This window comes from Lycorma delicatula, chromosome 1 (genome assembly GCF_047948215.1).
Source record: "Lycorma delicatula isolate Av1 chromosome 1, ASM4794821v1, whole genome shotgun sequence".
Classification (NCBI taxonomy): domain Eukaryota; kingdom Metazoa; phylum Arthropoda; class Insecta; order Hemiptera; family Fulgoridae; genus Lycorma; species Lycorma delicatula.
In genome coordinates, this window is record NC_134455.1 from 313,615,865 (window position 1) to 313,642,986 (window position 27,122).

Genomic DNA, 27,122 nt, shown 5'->3' on the forward strand with positions numbered 1-27,122 from the left:
ACCGATTTGAATTGGATTTTTCAAGAAATCAGTTGCCACTTTACGCATACAATTCTTCCGATCAGTTATAAACACGTTTACAACTGATTTTTTAATTTAATTTCTAGTTTATTTTCGCACAATGTTGGTCAGTTTTTACGACCAGCAATATGTAAAAAAATAATATTTTACGAATCGGCATTTTTTACCCTGATACATACGTGTTCTCCCATATTTGTTTGTATTCACAGTACTGTGTTTTCGCACAATTCAATCATTGACGAATATGCAGTTGCAATACCATTTCATGACCGTTACCACATTATCTAAGTTGTCCAAAAACTATGCTCTTGAAAACGAAGAAAATTAATGTGAACTTGTTAAGTCGCCCTCTCACTTAACAAAACGAAACTAATTTCTACAAAACATAAGTGACAAGCTTATTAGCAATAAGCAGTTCGCTTATCGCGAACTGTTGCGATAAGCTTATCTTCTCTCTGTGTTAGAAGTTTCAAAAAACAAGTTGATTTCGATTATTTTTTCCTACTTTTAACTTCTTTCAAATTATTTAATCAATATTATTTTTGCCTATTTTACTAAAAGATGAATGTTTAAACTTATTTTTGTTATTTTCATTTGATTAAATCACTTCAATCTGTGGGTAAACCTACAGTTGACAGGATAACCAAAAAGATATAATTGACACACATAGACTGAATTTATTACATATCAAGTTTTATTATTTTTCCAAACATTTATGGACAATCGCTTTCACTAAACATAAAACAATTCATCTATTTAGAGATTATTCTCTCATTCTCTTTCTTTCTCTCTCTCTCTCTCTCTCTCTATATATATATATATATATATATATATAAGAAAAAAGGATAACCTATCATAGAATGATATAATCAAGTGACAAACAAAAACTATAGTCGATTCACCTTAAAAGCTATCCTGTTATAAACAAACCGTGTGGCGCTGTAATAGACTGTCTAGGAATACGCGACAAATTAGTAAATAACAGTATATAATATATGAATGATTTGTATATTAATTGATGTTTTCATTTGGCGCCGACTGAAAAAATTATTTAAAGTTATCTAAAGTTATTTATTAATTAATTACATGGAATCTACGTTTATGCTAACTTGTAAACTAACTTTTAAAGTTATTTCACTGTTGACAAAGATACGATAAACGATAAAATTGAGTCACCGGGTATATTACTGCACTAACACAATCGCACCCGCTGGACTAAAATCTCAGTACTACAAACAAATAGGAGACCTCTTACTTTGAACGTAGCACAGCATTAACAATTTATAATTATAACAAATAATCAACAATAATTCGTATTAAGAAATAAAATCTTTGTTTATGGACTATTATCCACAAATGTTTGAAAAAATTAAAACCTGTCATGTAATAATATCACACGATATATTGTCTGTCTATTTGGATCTTTTTGGTTATCTGTCTACAGTAGGTTTTTCTACAGATTGAAGTGATTTAATAAAATTAACAACAAAATGTAATAAATTCGAGTATAATGTTCAGATGGCCGATTGAGTAGTAAAAAAAGAAAATATTAAAATAGTGGGAAAATATAATATATTAACTGTATTTATTAGAATTTTGATGACCTTGGTCAACATGTGAGTCGGTGAATGCTACCGAACGCGGAGCGCGCTGATGTCATAGTCGGGCAGCTGACGGGAGGTAAGCTATCGTACGGGTCTCGTTAGTTGAGTTGTGCTGTTGTGTGTGTACGCTGGATTAACCTCCACTTTCTTCTGTTTATTATTATTATTAAACTGCAGTTAAATTACTTTCATTTCATCGAAGACATACATGTAAGTTACCTTTTTTCTTTTTTATTATTATTATTATATGTTTGTAAGGTTGGTAGAACTTTGTTTAATACATCGATACACCGTGTTTATAACCATAAATTTTTAAAAAGTGTATTTAATTATGCTTTTTTTCTGTTACTTATCATGTTTTTTGGGCAGATTAATATGAAAATATTTTCCTCAGTCACTGTCATTAAATCTTTTTAATCAGTAATTCGTATTTCTCCACAGCAAACATGTTATTGCACAATACTCAAATTGTTTTTATTACATTCATTCCTGAAATTATGAATATTTACCATTAATATCATCGATATATTAATGACAATTACGGAAATTTTATGTTTAATAGAATTTAGTTTTTAAAAGATAATCCTTCATATAAGGCTTTATAACCTTCTATTTACGTCAAGTTTATATAGTAGACATCGATCGTCCAATATGAGCACGCGCGGAAGTTATCCAATGAGGTGCGGCAAGCGGGAAAAGCACCTTCATTTTAAACGTTACTAACTTGTGTGATTAATAAAGCATCGTAATGGTATTAATATCCTTCCTGTCTATTGGCTACCAGTGAATAAAATAAGCGAAAACCCTTGTATATAAATGAAAGTTTTAACGTAATCACCAAAGTTTAACCCGTCTTGTGAATTTCAGTATAGAAATGAACAAAAAAGAAAAATGTTGTTTCATCGTGAAAAAAGAAAAATGTTCGTTTAATTACTATTAAAATGAAAAACTGTAATATACAATCTTAATTATTATTTTTCTACGTACGTACTAAGTTTTTCATATTCGTCCAAGCTTTTTTCAGTATTGTACATTGATAAATATAAAACAAAAATTGCCAATTTTTTACATCTTTCTTTTTACCTTGTTCCTACATTTCATTTCAGAATTGTGTAAATCTAAAATAAAAAAGTCCATAACCTGGAGAAGCTGGAGTATGAAAAAAAGTTATCTCTTTTTCTCTGAAGTTAATTCTTTTCACATCAAGATTTGAACTTAGGATTTGAAAAATAATTGGCTAATAATAATGATTATTATTAGCTAATCAATACATACACATAAAAATGTGCTTCTGTATTAAGTGTATAAAATGGATTAATGCCTCGTTTCCCACAGGAACAGTACATTTATTTACTCTTTCTCTCAATATTTTTATGCCTGCAACATTATGTGTGAAGCATCTGAGGTAAAATATACACCAGTCGTAATTTTTTCCTCTAAGAGTAATGATTTTAATTATTTACCCAATTTTTAACTATTTATAGCCAAGAGAAAATCATTTGATTCATTGAAAAGGCAACTAGAAACAAACTCTTTCCGTATTTTCCTTTGAAGTCATATATATATTAAATATACAGATTTAATAATAGAAATAAGTATATACTCGTATATTACACAGTATAATCGTTAAATGCAAATCATATAAATTTTTCTGCAGAAAATAATTTGAAATGGAAATGAAAACAAATAGGAAGATTTAAAAAAGTAAAGTTAATTATTATCACAGTTTATTGGATTTAGTTGTCCAAAATTTTTACTTGAAATTATTTTTATTAAAATATTTGTTTTACCACTAAATTTGTTTGCCAGATACAATTTTAAGAATGTTAACCCAGCTACAAATAGTTTTAGTATTGCTAAATTATATAACTTAATTTCAGTAATTTGGTAATGATTTTCTATTAAAATAATTATTAAACATAAACATGAAATACATGTTTTAAAAAGGTAAGAAATTATAAGCGGAAATATGTATTTAAAAGTAGGAAATATATCTCCGTGTAGAAATTTAAGAATATTTTTATTTTTTAATTCTTGGATAATATTAGGAAGAAATTTATTTAATTATCGTAATGGAAAATTTCTAAGTGAACTATGTATGTAAAAGAAAAAATTAAATGTGTAATTGAATAGGTCAACAAAATTAAATTATAACGACTTAATTCATTTTACGTTTCATTTTCACATTCTTTTCATGTTAAACTATTTATTAGTAATAAGAACTATAATAGAACGTTTGACTTAGTTTATTGTGATATAATTACGATACATATTGCGACATATAAATAATATTAACTAAATTAGAAATTCGATTGTTTAATAATTGGCTGTTTAGTTTTAATTATGCAAAGAAAATAAAATAAAAAACTTCAGTTTTGTTTATACTGTACACGGTGTCCTTCCTTGACTGGCACACAACCTCTGTTATTCTTCACAATTGTAAGTTACTTCGCTAATTCATATACGTATGCACGTGGCTCGTAACACAATAATGCCTTAATACAGTTCGTTATCTTTTCAGAACATATGAGTATATAAAGTACTAGTAAAATGATTACATATTTGTTTTGAAAACTTTGCAATGTCGATATTTAAAAATTGAGGAGTAAGTATAAAGCAATTCCATCCACTTTTTCTGTCGCTTTTTTGTTTTTTAATTCTTTTAGTTTTTATCCGTGTAATAATAATATTGCCAAAGGATAGAGATAACTTTTGTCGCGAGATCTATCAAGACCAGAATAATTTAATGTAATGCAATGTAATAATAATAAATTAGATCAGAATAAATTACGTTAAATTTTGTTGTTTTAACTTATGTATAAAACCATGAAGTGTAAAAATAATTTATCTTCACATTAATAACGTTAAATCTACCTCTAAAATTTTGAAACTGCATGGGAATAATTTCGAGTAGAATGATTTTATTTTGTCGCAGAATTTAATTTGTAACAATATACCATACAGTGTTAAGTTTGCTAAATTAAATTCATATTAATTTTATCAAATTATTTTACGCACTTCTGATTTAGTGGTAAATATACAATGTGTCGTATTAAATTACGGTTTTCTACAAATTTATATTAGCATACATAGGCAATTTGAATTAGATATATGTTTTTGTATTTTATTTATTTAATAAACATAAAAAATAAATTTGTAAGCTATATGATCTTTGTTCTAACTGTAATTTATGAATTTTTTTGTTCTTAAGATCAAATTGTTCTTTGTGCAGATTGTTTTGTTAGTATAATTTGTGATTAGTGTGTATAAATTTTATTGAATTAATCTCTAAAAATTTAAACATTTTCTGTTTTTTTTATTTCTTCGTATCTTGAATTTTTCTCATAAAAACGTATATACTACATTTACCCACATCATGAATGATTTATAGTCAACTCGTGCATTGAAAAGCAGTTTTCGATTATTGTAACTGGTTTTTTACATTTTTTCTAGTAAAAAATGTAATTTTTATGTAGTATTTACTTATTCTAAGAAAAAAATTAACATATATGCAAATGCTAAAATAAATAATCAATTATCTTTGTCAAAACTGCAAAAATACCATTGCTTATTAGCGGCTATAAATGGGCTGTTAGTTCTGAGTTTCTTGAAAAAATAATTTGAAACCATAAACATTATATTTAATATTATGTAATTAAAATTAATTTTATATATTTCAGGCCGACGATCAATTACGGGTTATTAGTAAGACATTTTTGTAATGTGAAGTGGCTAAATTTCTGAATACGGTACCGAAAGTAACCAATTTTAACTGCCTCTGACAATAGCGGTAGCGTGCTTGTCTGCTATGACAAAGATCCCATGACGAAGGTTGTAGGGTCTCAAAAACTCATGAGTCTGTCCCTTTGTAGTTACTGAATGATCTTAGTAGAAGACGCCATTTAAAAATTCCTTCTCGTATTAAAACAGGTGAAAGCAATTTTCACTTCAATCAGTTTCATCTAAACCGCATCAAAGTGTGAGGAAGATATTTTGAAGGATAGAATTTCGGAGTAAAGCTTTATTTACTAACATACTAATAACAAACAAGAAACGTCATTCAAAACAATTTTTATTTATTTTTCCGAAATTTTGTATAGACATATTATATGTTAAAAATATACCCAGTTATTTGGGTAAATGTTTACCAAATAATAATAGAGAAGATGAGTCTTATATTGTAGATCCCCAGTTTTCAAAAAACCAATTCTAACTTAACCTATTTGAAGTGTAACATTGTACGTATTGCTATTCCGGTGACCAGAAAGCGTAGCTTTTTAACTTGTATTATATTTTTAATTTATACGTATTATCTGTTAAACTTCTGAGAGATGGAAGAGTCTACTGCAGAAGATTCGTGAACATATTTTAAATACATCGCGTATGATGATAGTACACATATTTTATTTTTGAGACCATTAATTTTTTTTTTGTATTCCTACATTCATTAAACTACTATAAATTTTAAGGCTATCTACATAGGATACTACTATCTTATCGGAATTTAAATTGGTGTTTATCTTATGAAATCTCCGACTCCTGATACGTTTTTTTTTCAATATATTTTCTTGGTTAATTTTAACATATCAGAAATTCGTAAAATTTTTGCAAAACTTACAAGAATTATTTAAGAGAATTCTACAAACATCTTTTAATATTTTTTTTTTACTTTTGTCTTCTTGTTTAAAGTGGTTTTTTAAATAATTGTACACAACAAAGAGTAAAACTATAATAAATTGCAACTTTAGTAAAAATAAAAATTTTAATTTTGACTCCAACAGTCAGAAATTAATATTTTAATTAAAATTTCTGACTGTTGGCTCTCTTGGAAAAAAATAAGTTTTTTATTGTTAATTTTAATATTTTATATTAGGGATTCTAATTTTAAATTATGCAATTTCGATGTAAGGAAATTTGAATAATGGATACGTTATCAAACGATTTAAAAATTTTTTTTGGGAATTGGGAGTTGATAATCATTAAGGGTGTGCGCATACATGCGATTTAAAGTTCAACTATTTTGTCGTCTACCAAATTATATACTCATACGTGAGATTGCGGATACATACGACAAGGTCGAAGGACAACTAACGAATCGTTTTTGGATCTACCTGGAATTTTGATGTTTTCAAATTATCGTGTTACAAGAGCTACCTACATGTAATTGGATCAGCACATACGCATACTTCTTTCCTTTTTCCTGTTTAGCCTTCGGGAATTACCTTTCAGGTATTACTTCAGAGGATGAATGAGGATGATATGTGTGAGTATAAATGATGTGTAGTCTTGTATAGTCTCAGTTCGACCGTTCTTGATATCTGTGGTTAATTGAAACCCAACCACCAAAGAACACCAGATCCACGTAACTGCCTTTACTAGGACTTGAACGCTGGAAATCTCGACTTCTAAATCAGCTGATTTGGGAAGACGCGTTCACCACTACACCAACCCGGCGGGTACATACGCATACTTTTTTTTTTCCCCCTACTCTCCCCGACCGGATATCCAATTAAGTATACTCAGTCGGGGAGAGTGTCCTTTTACTCTCAAAGGAGGCGTCCCCCACCCGTCGGCTATACGTCCGGCACGGCAGGTTGGCCTCCCCGGTCTCGGATCTTTTGTTTTACATTGCCTGCCTCTAATCCCCCGCTTTAGAGCCAAGGTCCGGCTATGCCGTCCCCCAGCGCCTCAGCAGGTAACCGGGACTAGGTCTTTACGCCTTTGGCCTCTCATCGACAGCGCCGACCCCACAAAGAGCCTAGGCTCCCGCAGGGACGACCCCGCCGACCGGGACTTGGTCTTTTATTTTAACCCAAACTCAAACTCCCCTGGAGTTCACCCCCTTCTCAGGTACCCGCACACCAAGGCGTACAGGCCCTCCATGGAGTGACTGTCCGCCCTACACTACTGTTTATACTCCCATTCTTGGATGAAGAGGATGAAGAGGTCTTCATCCTCTTTGGCCCGCAGGACCTCCCCGGCGAACCTGCGGAACCATTCCCAGTTCTCATTGTTGTACCCCAACCAGTTTATGAGATTTTCTGGTGTAAGACCATTAATTACTATTTGACCTCTGTTAACGGCCCATCTTGGACATATGAACAACGTATGTTCGGCATCGTCGTTCTCTGGACAATAGATGCACTGCGGGGTGGCTCTCTTCCCGATCCTATACAGATACTGACTGAGCCGTGCCCCGTCAGTAATTGTGTCATGTAAAAATTGACATCTCCGAGTCTATTGTTATTCCAGGTTTTAATATTAGGGATTAGGCGTCTAGTCCATTCTCCCACTCTGGACCCTGTCCACTCTTCTTGCTATTCTTGTTCTATAATCCCTTCCATCTCTTCTTTCGACATACCGCTGTGTCTGAGGGTTCTGGCTTTTATCTGAAGGTCTATGGGTAGGACCCCGGTCAGTACACACAGCGCGTAATACGATACCGTACAGTAACTAGCAGCTACACGCAGCAATGCCAGTCTATGGACACTTCTCAACTTCTTTTTATTTCGCTGTATGTTCATTGCCGCCCCCCCATATGGGAGCCGCATACAGTACCGTCGAAGTGATAGCCGCGGTTATCAATCTTCGAATAACCACATACGCATACTTACGACTGAATAGACTTACCCTCCTTTTGAATAGACGCTTACTGTATTTTCAAAAGCTTTTTTCTTCAATTGACATATTATTAAAAAAAAAAATTCTTCCTTATACATATGTAGTTCAAAGTAACTTTTTATTGAATTCTTAACTCATTTTACAGTGTTTAAATTTAAAATAATTACGGATAAAAGGTGGGATGCAATGTTTGAATTTCCCCGGACCGAAAATATCCTGTAAGTAAAATATTAAAAAAGTAATTTATAAATTTACGCAAGCTATTATTCTATTAATTGAAGTAATGTGTAATACTTTTACACATTTTTTTTATTCTCTAGCGACACGGTATTTATATTGTATCCGGTGAACGGATATACGAATTTATATTAATATTAGTTTCCACTATTACAGGGAAACTTAACATCACATTTATAATAAAATTCACGGTACTAACGAACTAAGGAATATTTCTTTAGTAAACAAGATTCCGCTGATTCCATGTTGCAATAACTCAGGTTTACTGTGTTATGAAAGAAATAATCTGTCACAGTGAAAAATCGTTTGAAATAAAGGCACTGTTATTTAACTAAAAGGATCGTTTAACTCTAAAACTATTATTAAAATGCTTTTTTTACTAATATCAAAGAGACGCTCAATTTCTACTCGGCTATAATGACGCCTCACCATTGTTTTTTATCGTTTAAGCGGGGCTCCGATGAGTTCTATAAAACTAGAAACGCTCAACTTGTAATACATAACTTTTCGTGATAATATTTTAATTTAGACAGATAAGAGTAAAAATTTCCTTTAGATAATCTTTCATTGATAATTGGATTTATGCAAGTACGTTTTTTCTTTTTCATTTTTACTTACAGAAACACAACAGTAAAATCCTTCTATTTAACATTTGAAATACGATACTCGCTTTCGCATACATGGCTGTATTACATACTTGAGTGTATGACTCGTGTACTTAATTATTTTTATGTACGTTGCGTATCCAGTAGACTAAACCGTATAGGCGTAATGAAATACTTTGCACGTACCAACCGATTAAACAATTTATTAGTAATCAAAATTGTATGTATGCGTCTGTTCTAAAACTTCCTACATTATCCGTACCTATCTACTTAGTGTTTACATTTTTTATATTAATTACATTATATATTTCAACCTACAGAGTATCTATTTATTATTATATGGTTGGTCATCGCACGTCCCTAAATGCTGATCGCGATTCTAAGCAGATTGAAATAAATCAAGTTAGTATCTATCAGTTAAAAACCTTGGAAATATTAAGCAATTTTAACAGAAAAATGACGGAGAAATGTTAAATTTTACGTTTGTTACGCGTTAATTATTGTGGTTGTATTGTTTAAAATAGCCTAATTACCGACCATATATTGATAATACCACTGTTAACATCAACGATAATGATAAATATTTTAATTTGTAATAAATATTAAATAATTTTGTTATTTATAGGTTATTCTAATCCATATTAATTAAGATATCTTATGAATATTATTGTGAAGTCACTAAATTCTACGCTATAAAACCTGCGGAATGTTATTCGTAAGCGGCAATTTATTGACGGCTATTTATTTCAGCCCTAAATTTCATCATACTGTCGTAGCCTAAGCTTTGTACAAAGCTCATATCTATTTAAAGCAGTTTGTAAATCTTACTAAATTTAAATTCAAATTTTAATCTAAAAAATTCAACATGCGATAAATTTAATTTTTATATTATTCTGGATGTTAAAAACAGATAAAAACGGTTACTGTTTTTTTTTTTTTTTTACTGTTTAAAAAACTAACTTGATTTAAATATTGTGACAATCTCATAACTAGGCGAATAGATTACTATGTTTCTTTTTATTTAATTGTTTTTACAGCTGACAATCGCATTTTAGAATAAAAAATCACATTAATTAGCTGAAATGGATTATTAAATAAATAACTGAAATTTTTTTTAATAGATGCTATGTTAAAAAAAACGACTATACTGACAAGGTCATTTAATCGGTGGAAAAAAATTAACCTTATCATAATGAAACGTTATGAGTAATTGAATTTTATATTTCGTGACATTAAATATATGTAAGTAACTTTATGGTTCATTAAAATTGAGCTATTATGACTACAATAAACAAAATAAAGTTAAAAATTGTTTTAACATAATGCATAACAGTCTAAATACAGCCAACTTAATAATAATAAAAAAATAATATGATAATATACTGTAATAAAAAAAAAGTAATAATATTAAAAAAAAGTATAATTATAATAATGGCTATTATTATTATTATTATTATTCTATATGTCTAATTAATAAACTTTTTCAAATAGCTTAACATTTTTTTGAAGTGACGAGAAAATACAAACATATTAATAAATAATTCTTTCAATTAACTTAATTATTTTTTTAAATATCTGAGACTATATTTATTATTCTAACTAGAAACAATGTGTATGAAATTATATTACTTTATAAATTCTATTATAAATAATTTTTCTGAATCATTTTTTTCCGTCGCACATTTACAAATATTCTACCGAGAGATTTATGCCACACTTAAAAATTTCACTAGTCAACCAAAAAAGATTTTTTCGTGTATCTGGAATCGTGCAGAATGATTTTAAATTTTTGGGTGCTGAATTCAAAACTGTTATCAGAATTTGTGTAACACCTCATGTTTGAAACACAACGTAATTATAGACAAGTGAAGCTAGACTGAATAAAATTTTAAGCTCTGCAGTAGACAACAACAGATGACTGTAGATGTCATCATACAGACATGTTTGTATGTGTCTACTTCTCATGAAACAGTGAATATATATATTTATTTTTTCTTTATTATGGATGCATTCGAATTGTATAGAAGTAAAAGTACAGAGACTATTCGTAATTGTAACCAGTAGTTGATGAAAATGAATATACTGTAAAAAAAATTATAAATTTACGATTTGTAACAAAATTTCAGTAGCAATTGAAATTACAGTGAGAAACGTAGTGTAACATGTTAGATACAAATTTTTTGTTGACTGGTAGTATTAATTTAACTTCAAATGATTAGTATGCTCTGTTCACGTATGTTGTTATCATAAACAAAAATATATTTAATATGGAAATAATTTTCGTTCTTTATCAGAATTTGTTATTCTTTTCGTATACCTTAAAAATACCTTTACCTACTGGCTTCAAAATAACTGAAGAAAATAAAAAAATAAATAATTGGTAGAGTTAGCGTATTGCACAGTCGTTTTTTCCTAACCTGTACAATTTCATTTCAGTATTAAGGTTTTCAAAAAATTATGAAAAATCATGATAAATTATGAGTGGTTTCTTTAGGCCTAATATTAATTTATGTTCACATGAAACATTCTATGTCAACAAACATTCTAAAATATGCCTTTTTAATTACTTTATAATAACTTTTCATTTTTTTCTCTACAAGTATAAGCATTTTTAAAAGTAAGGATTTCCGTCATCAAACGATAAAAATTTTCCAATAGCTATTTCATTTAGAAATAATTATATTACTATTTAATTTTGCATTACCTGAATATGAAAAAACCTTTATTTCGTTGCGGATGAATTTATTTTTTGAAACTACAGAAATGTTGTTATACATTTCAAACCAGACAAGGCGTTAACTGCATGCACACAGCTTATCCACAATGTTAATGTAACTCCATCTTTGTTATAAAGCATATGATATGTATTACATCTTTGTTTGTATTATGTGATATTACAGAACTTTTTCTCTATCCTGCACTTTGAAAGAATTTCTTCTTTTAAATACGATATTATCCCGTAATAATGATCCCTATATTTTTATCATTCTGTGATAATCTTAGCTTATCCAAACGATTTGTTTTTTTAATTTTATTATAATTATTTAAAAAAATTGCCGATAATTTAGAAAAAAAGTATTCGTTAAAAATTGGCTAAATTGAACTAATGCTTAAAGATTCATTATATAGATCACTTCATGAGATAAATCTATATAAATAAAAATGTAAAATATGTTCAAAATTTTAAATCTCCGAAAGTTCATCACCCATTGCTATGAAATTTTGAGACAACGTTGCATTCGAAAACTCACGAATTTTTGTATACCTACTATTTACATACCTATGATGTCACATCTGTGACAGGTAATAACATGCTTTCTTTTAAAAAACAGCGCTATCTGTTGGACGTAAAAGCAACACACACTATACCAAATATTCTACGATTCCATTTTAATGTTTCCGATATGTGTGTCCGCTATAGACTAAAAATCTACAGGACCGATTTACGCGCGGGGAAAAGGGTAGAAAGGGAAATATCGAAAAGATAAAGGGAACAGGTTAAAAATGAAAGAAGGGAAAAATATAAAGTAAGAAGGGAAAAGAAAATGAAAATAAAAAAAGAGGTGAAAGGAGGAAAGGGAAATAAGAGAAAGAGAAATTGGGGCAGGAAGGGAATGTGGAGGAAAAGAGAGAAGTGAGGGAAATGGAATTTGATAAATATGAAAATGAGAAAAAGGAAATGGGGAAAGGGAAAAGGGAGAAAGGGGAAAATGGGAAAGATTAAATCTTGTGAAGATCCGTAATGTTAATTTTGTTAATGTTTTATCAAACTTTCAATTGTGTTCATTTAATCTGTATATATACTCAAATCTAGCATTGCCGGGTCTGCTAGTAAATATAAAAGCAAATTATACGATTACTAACCCTTTGCAGTTAAGCGCAAAAAGACCGATTTTTTCGTTTCCGACACACTAACTATTTCACAGTTAAAAACGCACTGATTTTTAGAGAACAACGCACTACAAACTTATCATTAACGAGAAGATCCTGCACACAAACATCAAGTAAACTCACTCACCAGTAGACTCACTGCATAAACGCGTGTGAAATTACACCACTACATAGTCAAAATAACCTCAAATAAAGGTGTTTGTTGTTGACCTTAAATAAGCGTAACTGAAGAACGACTCAATCATTCGTCATTAATGTTTTATATGCACAACTTCAGATACAATTATATAGAATATCTAAATTTCAATGAAATTGATTTAGTAGTTTTGGAGATTTTCGAACCAAACATTTTTTATTTAAGTCAATATATATAAGGAAATTATATTTTAAATGAATGGCATTTTCGTGCTCCTCATATCTCAAAATCCTCTCCAATCACTCCTTGCGACCGAAGTAATACCGTATTTTTCATCGAAAATCGTTAAAATTTGATATATTTAAAGTTCAGTTTATTTTTTTAACTACAAACACATGAAATAATGTTAAGGAAATTAATTAAGTATAAAAAATTACAACAAAACAGTTATTAATTTCAAGCTGCTATTTGAAAAAACCATTTCTTTGAGCCCATATTAAACATATAAGCACATGTTAAACGTGATGCAGGTAAGTCGTGTTTTTGTTTAAATAATATTATTTATAAATTCATCAACAGAATAATATTGTTTCCTTAAAAGAAAATATTTTAATTGTATTTTAAATAAAATAGTGGGACGATTTATCAGATATTCGGAAATTTATTGAAAGGGGTAACGGAAACATGGTAAGATCTTGTTTCATGAGCCGAAGTATTATGTTGAATTACACGAAAACCGTTACGTTCACTAGTTTGGTAAAGATAGATATTTTTATTTTTTAAGAATAGATAACCATTCATTTTAGTAAAGGTTCCACATTCGTTAACACAAGGATAAATTAACACAAAATTGGTGATCATTTTTTACAATATGGAACTCTATTTACAGTTCCATCTTTAACTTAATGCAAATAATAAAATCAAAACACTCTCAAAATTAAACTTTGGTTCGATCATATTCCTTCGAGATAGTTTCATTTTTATTTCAGTATATGATAATTTTTATTAACTCTATACACATTTTCATCTCTACGCAATAAATGAAATCAAAACACATTCTGTCAAGCTTAACGACGATCATTTTCCTACTACATTCTTTTATGTTTCATCAATATGCGACTTTTTTTTCTACATAACTCTATGCTTAAACATATTTACTCGTAAATTGAGCTAATGTTTTTTACAAACCACTTATATACTAGATCTCGACGTAAGAGAAAATGAACTATATGTATCACAACTTATTTATAAATAGTATTTTTAATAGTGTATCTTATGAATTCAACCTTTTGTATTCGTTGTAGGATAAAAACAATACGTCTCTTATTCAAATGAGATCCCGATTAAAAAATAAAATCGATTAAATAACCTACATTGTTTCTCGATTTATTTTTCAAACGTGAACACCCGGGACTTTGACCATACTTGATCGGTCTGCCGAAAGAGATTGAAACATTTAAAAATATAATTTTATCCAACTATGCTAAGAGTTTTTTAATACATTACTAATTTTCATTTGAATAGTTTGAATTTCATACGTAATCGAATTACATGAATTCTCCCCCTAGCACCACTACAGTACCTTTTTTAACTTCAAGAATATTGTGGCTCCATGTTACAAATGTATTCACAGAAAAAATACTTCTTAATGAGATAATTTAGGTTGCACAGCATCCTGTGCATTTTAAACAAAGCTGGAGCGATCTTAAGTTAAAAAAAGGACAAATATTAGTCCAAGCGAGTATACATGAATTTTCATCCATTTGAAGTAAGAAGAGGAGCGGGAGTAGATGCCATATGTTAGAATGACTTGAATCTAATTTTTCCAACATTTTTAAGTTACATTGCTAAATGCCAATATAGAATATATACAAGCATTCTAAAAAGACATACTATAAACAAAAGCTTTACATGTCCAAGCAGCGAAATTATTTTCAAATAAGAGTGTAACTTACTCTGAAAATCTTTCATAAGTCAGCAGACCCACATATGACCCATAGCAGACCATAACACATGATCAAGATTTAGTTTTAGATTTAGATTTTTCTGCAGCTTTTATTTTGATTTGTTTGTGTATATATATTTATATATTTTTATACAGGATTCTTAAGCACAATTCATATATCCAAAATCATTCTTATTTATTTAATAAAATGAATTTGAAGGTACGGAAGGTGCCGAAAACCCCTATTTTAAAGATTAAACAGTTAGCGTCAACGCCTCTCTGTAATAACTGCCAGAGGGGGTGCTAGCGATGCCCCTCGATTTTAATTCTCTAAATGTAGTTCTACACGATTCTTAACTTAACTCTTATGACAACAATGAATAGTATTCATTTCAATCTAAATTGACTGGTTCAATTTTGAACCACTCAGATAGTGTTCTGAACCTAATTTTTCAAATTTTTAAATTTATTATACCAAAATCAATATTTTTTTATTTTTTCAAATTCATAACAATTTTCTGTTGTTTTATTTTTAATAATAAAATTTAATTTTTTTTTCGTTTTCATGTAGATTATTACATCAATTTTCACAAAAATAAATTCTCAACAAGTTTTGATAATAAAATTTACATATTTTTAGTCTTTTAACAAAATAGTTGTTTTTCAAACCTAAAAAAAAAAACTTTTATTTTTCGTCGTCGGAGTTTTCAGTTTTAAGTTGGACATCATGAAAATTGCGGGCGTGTGCAATTCTAGGATGCATTTTATACCATTTTTCACATCAAAAATCATAAGACGCTATAAAGTTTACTCCCTTATACTATGCCTTGAAAATTTAATTTACCACATTTCACCAGGGGAACTGAAATCCGGGCAATATTTTTCGCCAGCCATTACTTGATAAAGCGTTTTCGGACATAATTTTGTATGAAAATCTTTCCTTATTTCAAGATCGAGAATCATTTCACAAATTATTTCCCTTTCCCCCTGAATCACCTGTATATTATGCTAAAAATATTTAATGTAAACTTTTAGAGAATGTAGCCATAATAAATATTTACGATTAGATTAACATTTTATTAATGCCCTTCAGAACATAAAAGTAAATATTTTGTTACAAACGAAATAAGGGCACATTTTTGGAATTGTTTTTGTTGATTTTACCAGAGCATTATCTCGTGTTTTGTTAAAGAATAGTAAAAAAAATAACACTTACACTTACAAATAACGGTATAATATTTTACAGCGTACAGAAAAGAGATTGCCCAGTTAAAGTAAGACTAGCTACTGCTTTTAACATAGTTGTGAAGAAACTCAATAGAAATCATATAAAATGCACCATAGTACAGGGTGATTCAAAGAAACGGGAAATTTAAAAAATTATATAACGTTAATGAAAAATTTTTTTTAGAAAATGAATTTTATTTCATGTAATTGTACAAATGATGCCATTTTAGGATACATACATTTTAGTTTATTTTTTAAAGATGACATCTTGCAGGCGACCTCCTCTTCTACGTAAACACTCACGAAGTCTCTTCGTTAAATTGTTCATGATTTGACATAAATTCTGAACTGGAATTTCCGCAATTGCTTCTCGGATCTTTGCCTTCAGTTCTTCCGTTGTAGCAAGTCTACTGTGGAACACTTTGCTTTTAAGGTGACCCTCTCTTTTGTTGTTCCACAACAAAGGTTTCAAGCATGGCTACGTAACGAGCCAACGTCACTGTAATCGCAAGACCGTTATCATCCTCAAAAAAATAAGGGCCTATAATACCGTAAGATGACATAGCACACCACACGGTCACTTTCTGGCTGTGCAACGGACGCTGGTGTAGCTGCGTAGGATTTTCTTGTGCCCAGTATCTGAAATTTTGCATGTAAACAAATCCACTGAGGTGGAAATGCGCTTCGTCTGACATCCACAGTTCGTGAACAAACTCTTCGTTATCATTTATCTTCTGAAGCATTACATTACAGAATTGTGGTCGCACAACTGCATTGGTTTCAGTTCCTGGACGATCTGCAACTTGTATGGATGGAATTGCAAGTCCTTCACTAACATTCTTCGAACACTTGAACTATGCGATTGTAAAGATGCTGAGAGATGACGGATTGACCGATGTGGACTTCCTGTGACAGCATTTTGTGAAGCTTGAACATTCTGTGGTGTACGGATGGTTTGCTCACGGCCTGGAGGTTTCTTTTTCATTGCCAAACCAGTTTCCTCAAAATTAGATATCCATGTTTTAATTGCATGTGCTGATGGAATACGGTCGTGCCGTCCCAGATTAAAATGACGGCGAAATTCTCTACGCGTTCCCTCCACACTGTCATTGTTTTTGTAAAACGCTTTAATAGCAAATGCACGTTGCACGCCACAAGTGGCGAGTGTAACCACTTATCAAGTGGTACCAATCGCCCACGTCTACCAACACAACTTTAAAAATTTCCCGTTTCTTTGAATCACTCTGTATAATAATCTAACATGATGGAGAAATAATAATTTCAAAAAATTATGAAAAATCATGATAAATTATGAGTGGTTTCTTTAGGCCTAATATTAATTTATGTTCACATGAAACATTCTATGTCAACAAACATTCTAAAATATGCCTTTTTAATTACTTTATAATAACTTTTCATTTTTTTCTCTACAAGTATAAGCTTTTTAAAAGTAAGGCTTTCCGTCATCAAACGATAAAAATTTTCCAATAGCTATTTCATTTAGAAATAATTATATTACTTTTTAATTTTGCATTACCTGAATATGAAAATACCTTTATTTCGTTGCGGATGAATTTATTTTTTGAAACTACAGAAATGTTGTTATACATTTCAAACCAGACAAGGCGTTAACTGCATGCACACAGCTTATCCACAATGTTAATGTAACTCCATCTTTGTTATAAAGCATATGATATGTATTACATCTTTGTTTGTATTATGTGATATTACAGAACTTTTTCTCTATCCTGCACTTTGAAAGAATTTCTTCTTTTAAATACGATATTATCCCGTAATAATGATCCCTATATTTTTATCATTTTGTGATAATCTTAGCTTATCCAAACGATTTGTTTTTTTAATTTTATTATTATTATTTAAAAAAATTGCCGATAATTTAGAAAAAAAGTATTCGTTAAAAATTGGCTAAATTGAACTAATGCTTAAAGATTCATTATATAGATCACTTCATGAGATAAATCTATATAAATAAAAATGTAAAATATGTTCAAAATTTTAAATCTCCGAAAGTTCATCACCCATTGCTATGAAATTTTGAGACAACGTTGCATTCGAAAACTCACGAATTTTTGTATACCTACTATTTACATACCTATGATGTCACATCTGTGACAGGTAATAACATGCTTTCTTTTAAAAAACAGCGCTATCTGTTGGACGTAAAAGCAACACACACTATACCAAATATTCTACGATTGCATTTTAATGTTTCCGATATGTGTGTCCGCTATAGACTAAAAATCTACAGGACCGATTTACGCGCGGGGAAAAGGGTAGAAAGGGAAATATCGAAAAGATAAAGGGAACAGGTTAAAAATGAAAGAAGGGAAAAATATAAAGTAAGAAGGGAAAAGAAAATGAAAATAAAAAAAGAGGTGAAAGGAGGAAAGGGAAATAAGAGAAAGAGAAATTGGGGCAGGAAGAAGCATTCTGTGGTGTACGGATGGTTTGCTCACGGCCTGGAGGTTTCTTTTTCATTGCCAAACCAGTTTCCTCAAAATTAGATATCCATGTTTTAATTGCATGTGCTGATGGAATACGGTCGTGCCGTCCCAGATTAAAATGACGGCGAAATTCTCTACGCGTTCCCTCCACACTGTCATTGTTTTTGTAAAACGCTTTAATAGCAAATGCACGTTGCACGCCACAAGTGGCGAGTGTAACCACTTATCAAGTGGTACCAATCGCCCACGTCTACCAACACAACTTTAAAAATTTCCCGTTTCTTTGAATCACTCTGTATAATAATCTAACATGATGGAGAAATAATAATTTCAGTTGTATTATTTAATATGCCAAATACGTTAGAACTCTCATAAAAATTCTTGTTCTTTTCATAAACTGGGTATTTTTAAAAATTTATTTAAGCATCGCTATCGAAAGCAATATTCAGGAATATAGTTTAATTATAAAAGAGCTAGTGTTTTGATTTAAAAATAATTAGTAAAGAAAAATACGATTATCCCATGAACAAAAAACCATAAGGAGAATGATATAACGTTTCGTACCTAATTTTGCCGCCGGCAAAATTAGGTACGATATCACATTAAGTGATATATCAGTTCAAGAAGAAAGGATAAGAAGCGCTCTGCCTTTCTTACACAAGATTCTCGTTTCTACCCAGGCTTGGCATTTTGAATGAATGTGTATATATATACATATAATGGTAATTTTTCTTAATTCACTAAGACGCAGTTCAATTTATTTTTTTTTACGTGTAATATAAAAAATAAATAATTGAATATGAAACTATTAATAACGTTTATTGTTCAGAATTTTTAACTTCACAATTAGGATTTCACAATAATTGCTAGTGTCCTATTATTTCACAATTAGGATTACTCCATTAGTTATTAATTCTGTAAAAGTAAAAAAAATAATAATAAAGAAATAAATTTCATTGACAATAGAGTAGTGATACTTTGTACTCGTTTTTGAGAATAAGATATTAAAATCGCATGGGACAAAAGTTTGTGACCTACACAACTAGCAAAAGTATTTGCATAACGATTTAGTCTTCTTAAGAAAATTAGCAGCTTAATCAATGTCATTCTTATCATTAAATAGAAGACCTAGCGATAACTGTTTGGCCCGTATAAATTAATTGTGATTATCAATTATTGTTTAAAAATTAAAACTCATTAAAACTATTTCTCTCATATACGTATTATTTCGTCTGATTTTCTATTTTCCTGTAAAGGTTGCATTCTTTTAAAAGTTTTCGTCATTTTTTAAATACCTATATATTTAATCCAGAAGTCGGCAAACTACGGCAGCCTTTTTAGAAAGTAATGACTGTGCAGTGTGATGATGTGGTAAAAAGAAAATTTCATTAGCGTGTCATTAGAAAATTTCAAATTAATGTCTCCCACGTCTTGAAAATATTCAAATAAGACTGAAACCCGGAAATTCCGTATTTATCAGTACCTACTTGTGTAAAAAATCATTCACTAGGATGAAACCTAAATCTCAGTGCAGGTTTCGCATTAACAACAGATGAATAATTGAAATCAAGTTTGATATAAGAAGTATTCTTACTAACTATAACCCCTAGTTTTATGAGTTTTACCCCAAAAATAAAGCAATTTTGCCTCTTGGCCCGCAGAAACTAAAATATTTACTACATGACCCTTTAAAAAAAAAACATTTCCCGACCTTTGTTCTAATTGCTTTAGTAATGCAGCCCAGCAGATATAATTGTGAAATATTTTTGAGTTGAAGAATTTTAAACCAAATATTTTGTTTTCTTCAAAGTGCATGTTTTTTTTTTTTTTTTTTTTTTTTTTTTTTTTTTTTTTTTGTAACAACTCTATTATTTGAACTCTATTATTTTTCAGCTCTTTCTTCAAGTTTATATTATCTATAGCTATTGTACATAGTTATAAACTTTCTCTATAGAAATAAACTACTTCTACTTGGCAATTTATAGTTTAACGATCTTCTTTTATTTTACTATTGAAGCATAATTGAACCATTAAAGATATAACTGACTTCACTAGATCTGTCAGTTTACTATAATTATAAAACCAAACTTACACGAATTACTGAGGATAAATATAATTTCAGATTATCTAAATGATTTATAATCCTTGGATATTCGCTTTAATATAGTTCTAGCAAAAAAAAAATTTTTTTTAATTATCTTGAAATAACACTGTTCAGTATATCTCTTGTGAATGTAGATAAGAGGATAAGTAGTTGGCATGTCTGCTAAACGTAGTTCGACCGATTTGCTCACTTTATTGTTGTAACCCTGTTACTTTTCCGTTTTTTGCCTTTAGGTATTTATGTATTTTTTAAGTTTTTAAGCTTTTAGTATAACCAACGTAGCAGGAAAATGTGAGATTTATAATGAATGAAATGAAGTATTTCGGAAAGGTAGAACAAATGCAACGGTTATAATCTTATCAACGACTTTAGAGACGAATTTCATGATAACAATCGAAAAAATGATCAAATCACCATTTTGAATTTACGTTTTCTGTTGTATCTAGAACAATACTCATTAAAATTGTATCCTAAGATTTAAGTTGAAGCAGTATTACTGCTGACAGTTGTGGTTGATACTGGATTGATGGTGACAAAAGTGTATGACGATATATTAAACATTTTAGAATGAATGTTAGGCAAAACTATATTTAATAATATTTTATGTCTGATAATGAGGCCGGGTATCCAATATTACCATTATAAAAAATGTATTATATAATTATCGAACAGGAAGGGCGATTTCCCGGTTAAACTCACCGGCAGGCCGCTACCCATCACAGCTTATAATGGACGACTAGCTCCAAACTGAACTATTATCAGCACTGTAAATGCAGTAGAACGTTTCCAGAATTACAGCTGTATTCCAACTAGTTGTCTATTATTTTTTATTATTTAGTATATTGTGCTGAAGAAATGTGTAAAGAGTTGTTTTTTTATTGTTTTTTAAATAGGCCTATCCATAAAACCCAAACAACAGTAGAAGGGATCAGTGATAAGGGAAAAATATGGGTGTTATGATAGGACATGAAACCTCGAATAAGACAATCACATTCAAAGGATAGCGTCCTGGCTCCCTATAGAGAGTGAACTGAACTTACCGGAAGTGAAGAGGGTAATTAGTTCCCAAAATCCTTCTGGTTGGGATCAGCACATTACTGATCAGCGTTTTTGGGTGGAACGTTTTAAATATATGCTACAAAAATTTTAATCCAGAATTAAAAAGACATTTATGAAATGGGTTAAGCCTTCTAAAATTAATATCTTCTCACTTCCCAAGAATTAATCTGTATTCAAAAATACCTACTATGTACAACACTTACCTACTAGAAACTATTGAAAAATATTTTCTTATAATGTTAAATTTTGTATTGCAATTGTTACATTATAATAATTTTTTTTTCAAAATACATATTGCATGTAGTATAAAAAACACCCAACAAAAACATTCACTAAGTATATATTAAGAGATACATTCTATATATCGATTTTCAAACAAAAGTTTTTACGTTCCCCTCTATACAGTAGCTACAGCTAAATAGAAGGGAAAGTATGGTGATCGTCAAAATTAGCCATATCCGGTTTTCACTGAATCTTGACGAATTAACCCCTAAGGACCCCAGAAAACCGAAAAATTGGAATCGAAATTTCCGCGAAAAAAATGTGCGTACGTAGATACGTATGTATATATGCAAGTAAATATATATGTATGTGAATTTTGGCGTGCAAATCACCTTATATCTTCAGAACTACTTGTCCGATTTTCACCAAACTTGGCTATAATGTTTCTATAGTAGGGTTATTGTGCTATCAAATTTTTAGTTCAAAAGGTCTGGTGGTGGGAGATACAGGGGGGAAAACGTAATCGTCTCTAAATTTTGCATAATTAATGATATATATTTTTTTGATAATTTATTGAATATTAATAAACAAATTTTGTAAAAAAACTTTCTTTTTTTTTAATTTCACCCCACCCCTAAAACTGGTTTTAATTCTGAAGAGTTATAAAAGGTCTTCAACGGGTGATTTTCGTTTCATTCTTTGTTTAAATATTTCTGTGAACAATTACAAAAAAAAAAATCTTGTGTAAAAGGTTTTTACTAAATTGCACTCCTACTCCAAAAACAGTAATAATTTTTAAACGTTGTAGAAGGCAGTGACAATGGGTCTTTTTCGTTGCAGTTTTTTCTATTAGCTTTTTTTTTTAGATCCACAAATTTATTCCCATCAAAGTGGATCTTACTGATACATCAGTAACCCTGAAAAAAGTATAAAACAAAAAAAAAAACAGCGGTTTTATATATGTAGCGTAATAATGGATAATATAAAAGTTGGGTAAGTGACAAAAGTATTTTGTATGCATGCAGAGATTATTCCGATAAATAGAAACAAAATAAAAGTTATCAAATTAGTTCAAAATATTTCTATTTCTTTTTAATATATATCGATTTTAGCGTAATTAATTAATTAAATAAATTAATAAATTAATTAAATTTTAGCATAATTAAAGGAAAAGTATTTTGTACAAATATGAATACGTATATGAAACATGGTATTTAACGTATTAACAATTAAATGTGACGTATGTCCATCGGGTTATTGTAATATATTTAATTTATAAATGTAATGTGCTTATATATTTTTTCTGGGCGCACAACGAGGTGTCGTTATAAGTGCCTGGACACAAAATTGTTACAGTAAATAATTCAAAATTACCAATTAAATGTTACCTTAAAAATTAAGTAGATGTAAAACGGCTATGCTGTATAGAAAATGCGAAATAAAAACAATATTAAAAATCTAACACAAATGAACAAAATTGTAATACGTCAAAAGGAAAAAACGAAATTATTTTTTAAATTAAATAATTGATTCCAAATGCACGGCCTTAAGAAATCGTAAGACAACATAACTTGGATATATTATTCCCTAAGATATTTCGGATGTTAGCCCCAAGTTTAAACTTCCGATGCAAAGCCGCATAACAGATACATTCTACAAGGATGTGATATACCGTTAGTTGGCAGTCACAGCGAAAAAAGACTGGGGCATCGGTCTGATTCATTAGATGTTAATGAGTAGGTTTAATGTGCCCTATTCGCAAACGGCAAATAATAACTTCCTCTCGACGGTTATTCCTGCATGAGGAGCTCCACGGCGACACACTGTTCTTACCTGGACTAAGTTAATAACGTTGAATATCCGAAGGAACTGGAGGTTCCTTCATTGTATATTAAGGCATTAGAAAAGGCGATCAGCTCTGATGCCTAGCGGGGAAGTAGATCTTGGCCTTTCCTCATATTTATTGAGATGATAGTTGGAGAAAACCGCTTCAAAGGTTGGATGATTTGGTAGCACTTTTATGCGAGCTACTTAGGATCATTTGGTTTCGTATATACCAAAGAGAAGGCTCACCACTGTCCACTAGTTCAGTCTTGAACGAAAGGCACCTGTAGCAAGACTGATAAATGAATGATGGACTACATCGAACATCCTAAGAGCGATGGCTCGTGAGGACCAATAAGCCACGCAACTGTAGTCCAATCGGGAACTGGCCAGAGCTCGATAGAAGCGCAGCTTGCATACTTATCAGATCCCCAATGAGTATTAGATAGAAGTCTCAGCAAGTTTAACAATTTAGACAATTTTCCTTCAGCCCTTTTTAACGTGTTACCCAGGTTAGACATTGGTCGAACCACAATCCTAAAAATTTAACTCACGTGTAAGGTTCAAAAGGTTCACTATGTAAAAAGAGTTGAGGATCAACATGTTTCTTCAAGCGGGAAAAGCAAATTCATTTCGTTTTTTTCAAAGAGAAGGTGAAAGCAGTCAGTTTACACCATGATTCTAAACGGGTTATTCTGTTTTGGAGCAGCCTGTCAGCAGTAGGTAAATAAATTTCTACAAACAATGTAAATTGAAAAATCACCTACAAATAACGAATAGATAACGGGTTTTCACATCGCACGCAGCATGTTATAGTAGTTATGGCTACGGCAAACAAGGTAAGAGAACGCTTCCCTGTGGTATCCCTTATTTAGTGTAAAATTTTCAGATACCATCGTTCCAACTCGAACTCGAAAGGGCCGACTATTGAGGAAACCTCTGATAAATACAAGGATATTCCCTCATATACCACATTCATGTAATGTATTTAGGATCCCTCTCCGCCAAGCCGTATCGTAGGCCTTTTACGTGTCGAAAAATACTGCAACGAGGCGAGGGGTTGGCGAAGTAGGAAGGCATTTTGAATAACAGATTCCAGTGCAATTACTTAGACATTCTACCTTGGCGAAACCGCATTGTTCGGGGCAATTAGCGCGTTTCTTTAAAGGTACCAAACCAGCCAGCATTAACCATTCGTTTTATCATCTTGTACAGGCTACATTGGTCAAGGATATAGGACGATAACTATTGGACAATAAGCACTGGTGAATCCCTTTCGGGTGTCACCAATGATTCTGACCAAGAATCTGGAAACATCTGATCAAAGAATATTTTATTGTAAATAGACAAAATATGTCGTAATGTAGAATCCGGTAGATGAGATAACATACAGAGCCTGAAATTATCATTTCCAGGGGAAGTGTCACGGGAATTATTCCAGGCATATCTTAGCTCGCTAAAAGAAAAGAGAAATTTTAATTTATTTTGTAACAAATGGGATATTTCGGTAATAGGAATTTCTTCAGTAACAAATGGGATACTTTCTACCTACAACTTATACCTCATAAACTCATTACAATATGAAGATGTCAGGGAAACTGACAAACGTATTTCCAAACGTATTCCCACACTAGTTGGCGTGGTGACGAGATTGCCGTTGTTTCCAGTCCAATCGGCTGTGGAGATTGTTCTGACCCACATATGGCCCTAATTTTTCTCCATACAACAGATGATAGTGCTGTCCGAGAAATTGTATCCACATAATTCATCTACGATTTCCGTTTAGCACACCGACACACTCGATGGCAAAGAGCCTTCGCATTGCGGAAGGCACAGAGGAATTTTATTGTAGGCCCTCGATTGAAATTACATTAAGCCCTGCGACGATCCGTTTGTTCAGTCCTACAGTCTTCAGATATCTATCGATCTTTCCACCAAATACATTCTTCTTCTTGCCTGTAATCAACGCTGCATTAGCAAAAGTGAACGGTTACACCTGGTCTGACAAAGCTTAGACCAATTTTGTCAGCTTTGTGCACGATGCGCACTCGATCATCTTTTGCCGTTGTTAGAATGAGTCTGGACAAAACTAACACTGAGCTGTAGAGGATATCTGGTGTTGAGTGATTTTCTGTATTTCCTACAAACCACAAGAAAGGACACTTTCTGCTTAGTACAAATCTTTAGGAAAGCCTTCTCTTCCTTCTATATAGGGCATTTTGGAGACCTTACTGAGTATACACTTTTACAATCAATATTAAAATTAATACATTTTTCAACCTCAGCGCATGTGCTATCATGTCCCGTAGGATGCAACGTGCACAGAGTTGTTGCGTTGTGCAACCAATTTTGTTGTGCCAAACCCCTGATACTTAAAGTAGCATCTGGTATGTATGGTCGCACGTGGACAGAGAGATAGGCAATTTTTGTTCGTTCAGGGACAAACAGATAGAATAGATTAAAATAACTGAGAAATTGGTATACCATCCTCCTTCCTCAATATCCTCTGTATGAAGTAATTGATTACGGTCATAGTTCTTCTGATATTTCGGATAATTCTATACCAGCCAAGTCACGGCAATAGATCACTCTCTTGATAAAATTAGAACACTGTGCAGCTCCACTATCAGCTCGTCCTTCTCTACGTACGTTAGGGCTAGGAGCTTCCGATTCTGTTCATCATCAATGAACACAGTCGGCAGGGCACCATTCTTAAGCTTTTTAATACATTTCGGAGTACTGCAACTCATTACAGTGTACTTGTTCATTACGAAAGCAGAAACATTAAAAAAGTATTTACCTACATCTTTATATCTCAATTTAAGAAACCGTACGCTAGCAAATTTATAATCCCTTGTTATGTTACTTAATTACTTATCTCTGGCTGACAATGTCGGTCGAAGTATTTTCAAACTCTCAGGTTTGTTAGTATTTCAAGTAGATCAACAACCACCGAATGATTGCTGTTTGGGATTGACGTTCGGTTCCCATGTGTACCGGCGATTTAACGGATCACTCCAGCAGAGCGCGCGCGTACTGGAGCTAGGGCTACATAGAACATTCACGCTGGTGCCCAGATGACATCGTTTTCGACTCACTACGTAGGTAGTTGTCCACCCATCTGCATACTAGTTTCCAACCAACCGTAAGGTTGCATTTCA

At 31.2% G+C, this 27,122-nt stretch overlaps 1 protein-coding gene across 2 annotated transcripts in view; it reads left to right on the forward strand.

The window, feature by feature from the left end:
* The first annotated feature begins 1,670 nt into the window (after positions 1-1,670).
* Positions 1,671-27,122, forward strand: part of LOC142334011 (uncharacterized) — a 270,898-nt gene continuing 245,446 nt past the window's right edge. For both annotated transcript variants that reach the window (XM_075381681.1, XM_075381693.1), the window contains exon 1: positions 1,671-1,835. The gene's annotated coding sequence lies outside the window, so the exon portion shown is untranslated. The remainder of the gene's footprint in view (positions 1,836-27,122) is intronic.